The sequence below is a fragment of the Callithrix jacchus genome, chromosome 5 (genome assembly GCF_049354715.1).
Source record: "Callithrix jacchus isolate 240 chromosome 5, calJac240_pri, whole genome shotgun sequence".
Lineage (NCBI taxonomy): Eukaryota > Metazoa > Chordata > Mammalia > Primates > Cebidae > Callithrix > Callithrix jacchus.
The window spans coordinates 84,832,269-84,842,141 of NC_133506.1; the positions used below are offsets into that span (position 1 = coordinate 84,832,269).

The 9,873-nt window shown below is 50.1% G+C and overlaps 2 pseudogenes; both read right to left on the reverse strand.

The window, feature by feature from the left end:
- Positions 1–1,217: 1,217 nt before the first annotated feature.
- On the reverse strand, positions 1,218–2,050 carry LOC118142785 (zinc finger SWIM domain-containing protein 5 pseudogene; annotated as a pseudogene).
- A 660-nt stretch (positions 2,051–2,710) lies between these two features.
- LOC100389048 (zinc finger SWIM domain-containing protein 5-like) lies at positions 2,711–9,597 on the reverse strand (annotated as a pseudogene).
- Positions 9,598–9,873: the final 276 nt, after the last annotated feature.

Sequence of the window (9,873 nt, forward strand, 5' to 3'; positions counted from 1 at the left end):
GTGGCTCACGCCTATAATCCTAGCACTTTGGGAGGCTGAGGTGAGAGGATTGCCTGATCTCTGGGGTTCGAGACAAGCCTGGGCAACCTTGTCTCTATTAAAATACAAAAAATTGCCGGGCATGGCAGCATGCGCCTGTAGTCCCAGCTACTCGGGCGGCTGAGGCAGGAGAATTCTTGAACCCAGGAGCTAAGATCGCACCACTGCACTCCTGCCTGAGAGACATAGCAAGACTCCATCTCCAAAAACAAATACACACACACACACACACACACACACGCATACAGACAGGCATGCACAGACGTGTCTATACACGTAGACATATATACTTAGCCATACAGACACACACACACAATTGCAAATGAAACCACACACTATCTAACACAAAGGTGGCCAGAATAGATAAATATTATGAGCTTAGTGGTTTCCCAGACCTTCATATCCCTGCACTTGTTTCTCATGCGCTCAGCCAACTCCTGGCGAGGCTGTGTGAGGCAGGAGCAGAAGCTTCAGGGTCCTCACAGCTTTGTGAGGCAAAAGTCTGAGTTCAGTCCTGGCCTCTGCCCCTCACCCACCACTGGGCTATTAATGCCCTGTCTGCAGGTGAGGAATTATGCACAGACTAGTCTTGGGATTTTCTCTAATTGGCTGTTTTTCTCCTTGGCACCCCCCACTCTTCCATTGCTAACAGCATACCCTCTGCCAGGGATACCTGAGAAATGGTTGTGAGTCTCCTCAGCCAATAAGCATATCCTCCCACCCACAGCTACCTCAAGGGCCCATCAAATCAGAACCAGAACCATAAATAGTTACAAATTTACAATCATTGGCAACATATGTACTATAGTATTTACTGTACCATAAATGCATCTGTTTCTCTGGTTAAGCAATCTCTGAAATGGAACAGTATTCTGTGTTTGCCAAGGGAGACAGGGCCAAGACCAGAACACGCAGAATATAGGGGCAGGACGTGGCGTATCATGGGGTTTCTATTCGACCTGCTGGGCCCAGCTCCTCTATGAACAGTGGGCTGTATTGACTAGAGTTGGACTCTCCCCATCCTTAGCCCTGAGGTCCTTTGGCCTCAGCCACAGGCGGTCCGAGTCATCTCAGGGTGGACAAATGTGTCAGTGTCTTTGGCCTGACCTAATACTACCTGGGAACCCAGGCTGCCGGGGCAGTGAGCAATCTGCTTTCTCAGCCAAAGGGCTCTCCAATCAACAACGTTGCTTTTTCTTGCCTTTGTAGATCTGTTTGAGGTTGTCGATAAACTGGGCAAATTGAGGGTGGCCATCTTGGGGCAGCGGACAGTCTCCCAAGCCTTGCTTAGAAACTCAATGAACTCTCCATACTGGTGAGGGCTGATGTGTGTTAGAGTGTGGTGTTGACATAAGCATTGAGGGTGGCATCAGAAACTGGCTCAATGGAGCTTTGTCCATGGACATGAGCTTTCCAGAGCTGTGGTGGCCTGGGGTGCCGGCCAGGCCAGGTGCAGTCACCATACGGCCTGCAGACAGGATGTCTGAAAAGCACCATGGCAATGTGCACACTCTTCACCACCGGGAAGATGAGAACTGCTAGCCGCTTCTTGTCTAGAGAGTGGCTGAGGGCACAAGCCCAGAGCACATCATTGATGGCTGGGTGGGTATCCTGGTTGTAGGCCAGGTTACGATAGATCATGGCCAATGAGGCCAGCTTGAAGGTAGGGAGTGTGTAGCCACAGAGCTCCACGTAGCAGACAATGGTGAACAGCTATGAATGGGTCATGCCACTGGCAGCAGCATCAGTGGCAATCTGGTAGGCTGCCTCAAAGGCAATGTGGTCTTTCTCAGAGTGCAAGGACTGACAGGGAACAGCTCTGTGGACAGCTAGCCAGTTCCTCCCACTGTGCATAGTTAAGACTGAGGCGCAGGATGGTGGTGTGGGACACAGCTGTGGCAGCTACACTACTAGTAGCCTCAGTAGTGGGGAAGAGTGTGTTCCAGCTCTGCAAGATGCTCACTGGGGCCCGCACACCTGTCAGGGAGAGCATGAGCTCAGCAATGGCCATCTGGGTCCTGATTTAGGTCTGCACAGATTACCATGTGGGGTTGAACTTGGCCAGCAGAGATGAGTTCTCCCTCTTCCTCAGCAACCTTGAGATGATCTAAGGCAAACCAGGGCAAGGGAAGCATCCCACATGGCCAGACCCTATTTGGGGTCTCTTCCTATCCCTTCCTTCCCCAGGTCAGAGGGTTGAAAGTTTCTGCAGGTGTTCTTAGCCCATCACAAGCATGGAGCAAAAGAATCTGTGGTTTGCTTGGCCTGAGGCCAGGGTTGCAAATCTGCCAGAGGTTCTAGCTGAAGTGGGGCCTCTCAGGGTAGAGTCCTGTGCTGGGGCTTTGGGCTTAGAAAAGTTCCTGAGTCTCTAGGTGTCTCACAAGCATGGACAGGGGCAGGGAAGAAACCACCAGGCCCACTACCTCCCAAGGGTGCACTTGAGTACTGGAAGCTGAAAATTCATTCCCTTCCACAAGTCTCTGATGAGAGGGTCAAAGTGCTACTGACATCAGCATACGGTTCAAGCAGCGAGGACAGAGCTTGAGCTGGCTGAACAGAGGGCATCTTCTCCCACCAGCAGCCCCATCATTTCTTAGGCCACCAGGAATAGGAATATGAGAGCTCCAAAGGTTCACTGTCCTGTCCCAAGAGTAGGCCTAGAAACTCCTTTCTACCCTGGGGACAGAGGGAGGTGGAAGATGCCCACTTCTGCACCACAAGTAACCAACCAGCGTACCCTCTCTTGGCATCTCCACTTAAGGGTTGGTCAGGTCATCTACAACACCTGTGACCCAGGTTCCAGCGCCAGGTTGAGTGGGGTGCCGTCAGGACTGCTGTCAGTGGGAGTAGCCATCCTGAACGCATGTTAGGCCAGTTTGAGGGTGAGGGAGGAAGAAGAACGTGTTTCTCTCTTGCTTTCAGAGTCGTTCAGAGTCTGAAAGTGTCTCCTTTGGCAGCTGTGATTCCAAGTGTCCAAGCGTGAACCAGCGAGGATAACGGCGGGACACCACAAACACCACACGGTGAGGGAGGGATGTGTCGCCTGCACAAGCCAAGTTTTCTAAAACCAGTAACCTCATGACACATATGGCTAATTCATAGGCCAGGTCTGGATCATGAAGCAGCAGAGCTGAGAACAAATACTTGGCAGAGGTATGCAGAGAAATGCTCTCGCGGTGGATGACTTCTTCCAGACCACTGAAAGGCCCCCTTCCGGCAGTAAGATGCATTGTTTTTGCAGTGTTTCACTAGCTCATCATCCAGGGGCAGCTCTTGAAGTTGGCTCAGGAGCTGCTCATCATTATGGCACACCTTGTCCAGTGTGTAGAGACCTTCAGGCATTACCCTCTGTTGACCCAGGCCCACTGATGCTCCAGAGCCAATGACAAGTAAGACACACTGCTGTTTGGGGAGCCCACAGCCACAGTTATATGCTGGTACACAGGGTGTCTGTTTTCATTCATATCTGGCATCTCCAGACACCCGTAATCATTTGGGAGGCTGGCCTCAGTCAAAGTGAGAAACAGGCAGCCAATGGGATCAGGGGGTGGCCCACTCAGCCCTCCAGGTCTGTGATGGTGTGGTTCCTCTCTGCAACACTTCTTTCTTCTGATTGGTGTGGTTGGTGTGTGATTTTTTTTTTTAACTTCTGCACTGATCACGGAGGCTTGCTCGTTCCAAAACCTATACTTGGTATCTGGAGGAAATGAGCCTTGGACTTTTGCCCCGTAACTGCCACCACATCCTGCAGACAGATGACAGACACCACTAATGAACCCCAGCACCACCAATTCTCAGCTGGGGCCTGGGCATCACAAAGCACTCCCAGCCACCAGGTGCAACCCTGCTGGGCTCAGAGGAAGACAATGACTCACTGCTTACTAGACTTTGAGGAGAAGCCCGTCTACCACCATTCCATCAAGGCAGAGGAACACACAGAAGCCCAAAAGCAAGCATTAGCTACCTAAGGAAGGACTGAGAGTCAGGAACGGGTCATGGCTGTAAGACCCTTCTGGCCCTAAGGGACAAGTCTGCCTCATTGTGGCTGGTTGGAGATGGGTCACAGCTGGGACAGCACAGTCCTTCAGGACCTTGTGACTCCATGGAATCTCTCTCCTCCCCAGCTGCTTGTCCTTGTCCCTTTACCTTTGTGTCCCACGTCTTGGTGGGCAACACCATGCCTGTCTGCATCTCACAAGTGAGAAATAGAAACACAAACCAGTCTCAGCAACAAGAGGACACTGCTCAAGGACAAGGAGTCTTTTCTGTCTCCCACCTCCCCCTGGGGCTGAGTCAGTGAACAGGAGGTCGGGCGTCGTATCTGCTGCACCCCACACATTGAGGAGCTCAGCTTCTGCACTGACTTTGAGTCAGGGCAACTTTCAAAGCTCCACAGTGCAGACTCCACACTGCCCCAACCGGGGCAAAAGCCACTTCTCCATCACCCCCACCTGTGGACAGGGCTGGCTCTTCTAGGTCCTTTCCTACAGTGACATTCCCTGATCCTGCTTCACACTGAAAACATAAATGCTCTGGAAGGCGGTGACGCTGACACCCAGGTGGGGACTGTGCCATCCATCAGGGAAGTTTCTGGTGGCTGATGGACCAGTTTCTTGAGCCTACACCTCATAGCTGGCAGCAGCTCCCACAAATCCTACTTAGCCCTGCTGAACTCTCCCCCAAGCTCACAATGGAGCCTGGTGGCTTCCACCTGTAATCCCACAGTTACTCGAAAGCTCAGGTAGGAAGATCCCTTGGGCCCAGGAGTTCAAGACTGCAGTGAGCTATGACTATGCCACTGCACTCCAGCATGGGTGACAGAGGAAACCTATCTCTAAAAAACAAAAAAATGAAAGAAAAAGGCATCCAGATTCTCATCTAAGAGGGAGACAGAAGAAAATGTGACAAAGAGGAGAAGGAAATGTGACTACAGAAGCAAGAGACTGCAGTGGTGACAGGAAGGGGCCTGAGCCGAGGAAGGCAGGTGGCCACTGGAGTCTGCAAGCAGTGGAGAGGGGATTCTCCCCCAGGACCTCAGGAGGAAGCTGCCCCACCCAAAGTGGTACACATTTTAGACTTTTCAACCTCCAGACCCATCACAGAACAAAGATGTCTTGTGTTGACCGACTAAGTTTGAGGCAACTTGTTAGAGTGGCCATAGGAAATAAACACACCTGCCATGTTGTGTGTTGTGACCGGCTCCTCCCATGAAGGACGCCACCCTGGAGTTCGAGTCTGACACACTGTGGGCAGATGTTCGAGAGTGACTGGTCCATGCCTGTGTGTGGGCTGGACCAGCCCTCAGGCCAGTACATGGCACAAGGTAAAGGACATCTCCTTCCTAAGGTCCCTGCGCTGCTGACCTGCATCTCTGAGATCCCACCAGTGCAACTGCTCCCCAGGTTCAGAGAGATTTCCCCACCATAAAGAACATTTCCTTCCCAGCCAAATAAAAGATTTTTCTGAAAAATGGTCTTGCGGAGGCCAGAAGAGAATAAGATACTAACATATTACATTGCCTGCCATAAGTGGAGCCCTACGTGGATCAGCTCATCAGACTGTGTTTGGACATGATATATTTCCCAGGAATGCTCCAGGCAAAAGACATGGCAGGTGGGGATTTAAGTAGAGGGCAGGGCAAGGGGACGCCTTAAAGGTGAGAGTGGAGGGGATGTGCCCCTGGGGGACTTTGCAGTCTGTCTCCACGCTGCCAGCCATGTTTGTGCAAGTGTCTGAGCACTGCACAAACATGTGAACACACCAGCACCAGCCACTTGGTGTTGTTTTTTCAACCCTACCATGGGTTGGTGACTCATGCCTATAGTCCCAGCTACTCAGGAGGCTGAGGTGGGAGGATCACTGGAACCTGGGAGTTGAAGACTGCATTGAATTGAGACCACTGCACTCCAGCCTGGGCGACAGAGCAAGACTGTCTGAAATGAAAAGAGAAAAGAGCCCAAAAATACTCAAAGTTTAACTGGCAATAAGGCCACATGAACTGACTATGAAAACACATCTCTCTGCTTTGGGCCAGGGTTATCTGGAAATGGCAATTCTGTACAACCTCAATATAAACTAGGAAAGGGAACTACTCCCTGGACACTGCAGTCCAGTTAGACCAGTGATTCTTGAGTCCTCCCATCTGGGTGGCATGAACAGGGACTCAAAGGGCCTTGCTAAGAGGCCTTGTAGAGGGCTGTTCCATGCTGGGTGTGTAGAGGAGGCCACCTGAACATGTTTCCCAGGAGCATTTCCAAGGGCCTTATGTGCTGCCTTTGAAATCAAAACCCATTCCAGAAGGAATCCCAAAGACCAGAGACACAATGCAAGGCTTGTGGCATGAGAATACACAGTCCAAGGCCCCTACTCCAAAGGCAATATTCAGGGTGGGGAGGGGATGAGTAGCAGAAACTTAAGAAGAAGGGGAAAGGGAGCTCCCGGGGATGGAGGGGGCTGAGTGAAAGCAACTTATAGGGTATGAGTGGCAGCATTTTAAGAGAGCGTGTGAGGAAGGACAGTGTTTTAAGTGGAATCCAATCCAGAAGGAATTCCTGGCAGAGAAACAAACCACAGGTCAGGTCAATGGCGGTGCCAGCTCGAGTAGGGCCCCTCTCTGGGCAATGCAGTTTAGTATGAGGTGACCCAAGGCCTCTGGGCCCCCAACCCTGCACTAGTGCTACTGTGCTGCAGGGGCAGGCCTTGGCATGGAAGGAATTGGGAGCTGCTTATTGGGAGCTGCTCATTATAACGCAAACATTTGTTAAACAGCTCTTTTGCGTCTTCCATTTGACTGTTCCCAGAGTCAAGCTCAACCATAAAACAGGCAACACCCACACGAGAGATCCTTATTCTGAAGGGAGCACTACACATAACTATGTATAATTGAGACCTTTTCTGTACAACATACAAGTGCACTAAATGCAGGAGCCCTACTGATCCTGCCACCCCAGGATCCACTGTTCAACTCTCCATCTCCCTCTTCCATTCCTCCAGTTCACCCATAGATGGGGCCCCTTCTCTGGTTCCTCCCACCCTGAGAGTTGGCTCTGATGCCCTTACCCAAGACCGGTGCACTGGGCTGTCAAAGTTGGTCCCATCTGGAGCCAGGAGCAGCCAACTGCCATAAATAGATTTTGCCTAGAGGAGAAAAAAAGAGGGCAGGTCACCAACAGCCTTCAACCCCAGAGAGAGAGAGAACAGCTAAAGTTCACGGCATGCACTCGCTGGAAAGAGATATTGTCTCTGCTCAGCAGAGGTCATGCCACACATTCCCACTGTGGTGCGTCTGTGGCTGCTTGAGAATCAGAGGCTGGTGGGGATTCTGCAGCATCTGGGGTGGAGAGGGGAACACAGACCCCGGCAGGAGTGTCAGAACCTGTAGAGTACAGGAGCCCTAAGACATGCTGCCTCCCTCAAGCTCCTGATCAAGCTACCAAGATCAGGAAAAAATGACATTTTATTCAACAAATATGTGAGTGCCAAAGTGTGCCAGGTGCCAGGAATAGAACATGAACAAAGCCAAAAAGCCTCACCCTGAAGATACAAAACAGCCTGGAGAAGAGACCGCTTTTGGGATCAAAGCCAGCTCTGGCCAAAGAATCATCAACTGACTGGCTGTGTGGCTGTGTGCAGAAACCCTCAGAGTTCAAACTCTCCCATTTGAAAGGTGAGAGGGATGATGATTCTACCTAAACCTCATGACTCTGATGTGAGAACTAATGAGATAATGCAATTAGTAAAACCCAGCACAGGGATGTGAAACGGTGCCGCAACCTTGGAAGAGTCCGGCAATTCCTCAGACAGTTAAAGGCAGAATTACCCTAGACCCAGCAATTTCACCCGTATGTATACACACCCAGGAAAACAAAAAACAGGGGCTCAAATAAAAACTTGCACATGAATTAAAACCCAAACGCTTGCCAAAGGTGGTAACAGCCTAAACATCCATAGACAGAAGAATGGATGAACAAAGTATGATGGATCCACACAAGGAAACATTATTCAGTCAGAAAAAGGAATGAAGCACTCACACTACAGCACAGAGGAACCTCGAAACATGATGCTAAGTCAAAGAAGCCAGACACAAGCGCCCACGTTACAGAATTCCGCTTACACAAACGGTCTGGGATAGGCACATTCACCGCACAGAAAGCAGATCAGTGGCTGCCAGGGACTGAAGGAAAGGGAATAAGAAGAGACAGCTAATGGGTATGGGGTATCTTTCATGGGTGACGAAAATGTTCTGGAATTAGACAGCGGAGATGGTTGCACAACATTGTGAATATGCTAAAACTCACCAAACTGTACCCTTTAAGAGGGTGAATCTTAAGATAGGTGAATTATAGCTCAATTTCAAAAGCTGCATGAGCACCAAGAACATTGAGCATAGTGTCTATAGCCTGTGAGGTCTCAACAAACGTGAGGCACTGTTCCACTTCACAATCCACAGAGCCCCCACTCCCCAGACTGAAGGTAGGCGTTCAGCACAGTGCATCTAGACACACTCTGGCTCCATCTCCTTCCTCAGCTACACCCAGCTGGTAAGAAGGAGCTACACCTAGAATCCCAAAACTCTGGAAGGCTAAGGTGGGTGGATCACGAGGTCAAGAGATCAAGACCATCCTGGCCAACATACTGAAACTTATCTCTATTAGAAATACAAAAATTAGCTGGGCATGATGGCACCTGTAATCCCAGCTGCTCGGGAATTGGAGGAAGGAGAAACACATTAACCCAGAAAGCAGAGGTTGCATTGAGCCGAGATCATGCCACTGCACTCCAGCCTGGTGACAGAGGGAGACTCCATCTCAAAAAGAGAAAAACAAACAGAAAAAGGGTACAACCAGGCCTGTTTATCCAGTCCCCTTTGGAGAAGAGTAATATAAATTAAAACCCAAATTCTCTGACTGCTGCTTACACACACAGCCTGATCCCTGGATGCCCTCAAGGGTCCTCCTGATGTGCTTTTTATTCAGTACTCTCCAAACTAGGAGGCCCCACCACACCACCTCATTTGGTAGCTGCAGACTGTGATTCAGAGAGAAGAGGTCATGTGCCAGAGGCTGCACAGCCTCCAGGCTGAACCAAGAATCCTCTTTCCTTGGCTTCCGTCTACAGGGTCCTCTAGGTCGCCAGGACCAATTGGGGCTGTGTGTCTGGAGTCAGCAGAAAGCTAGGACAGGAGAGGCTTGCTTTGATCCAACAGGGGAGTGGGTGCTGGCTGCAGACACAGCCCAAGAGGGCCAAAGGGTGTGTATTAGAGATCCCATCTGGGAAGGCAGAAGCAAAAGCAAGGAGGGGTCTGGGCTCGCTACAAACTCCAGCTGTGTCAAGCCAACCTCAGGTGGGCACAAACACACAGCCTCTCCACCTCCCCATTCCCGGAGTGCACACACCCTAAGCAGACCCCACCCAGAGGCCTTGCATACAGCACAGGAAAGCCGAAGCTAGAAAACTCTCCCTGTGTGCATCTGGACTCTGACTCCCAGCTCGGCCTCTCCTTGGCCACAAGAGCTCACCTGTGAGGTCAGAGGCCAGCCCACCAGGCCATTTCTCCATCTCTAGCTTAACTGTGCAACACAGACCACCTTGGCCTCTGAAGGCAACTTGAATTGTTGTCACATCATCAGCTACATTTACCTGACCTTTCTCCAGGAGGGTATATAATGTATATTACATAATATATTATATAATTATATGATATATTTTAATAAATATATTAGATATATTTTAATAAATATATTAGATATATTTAAATAAATATATTAGATATATTTATTAATATGTATACTTTAAAATATATATATATATATATTTTAAAGTATAGAGTCTTAT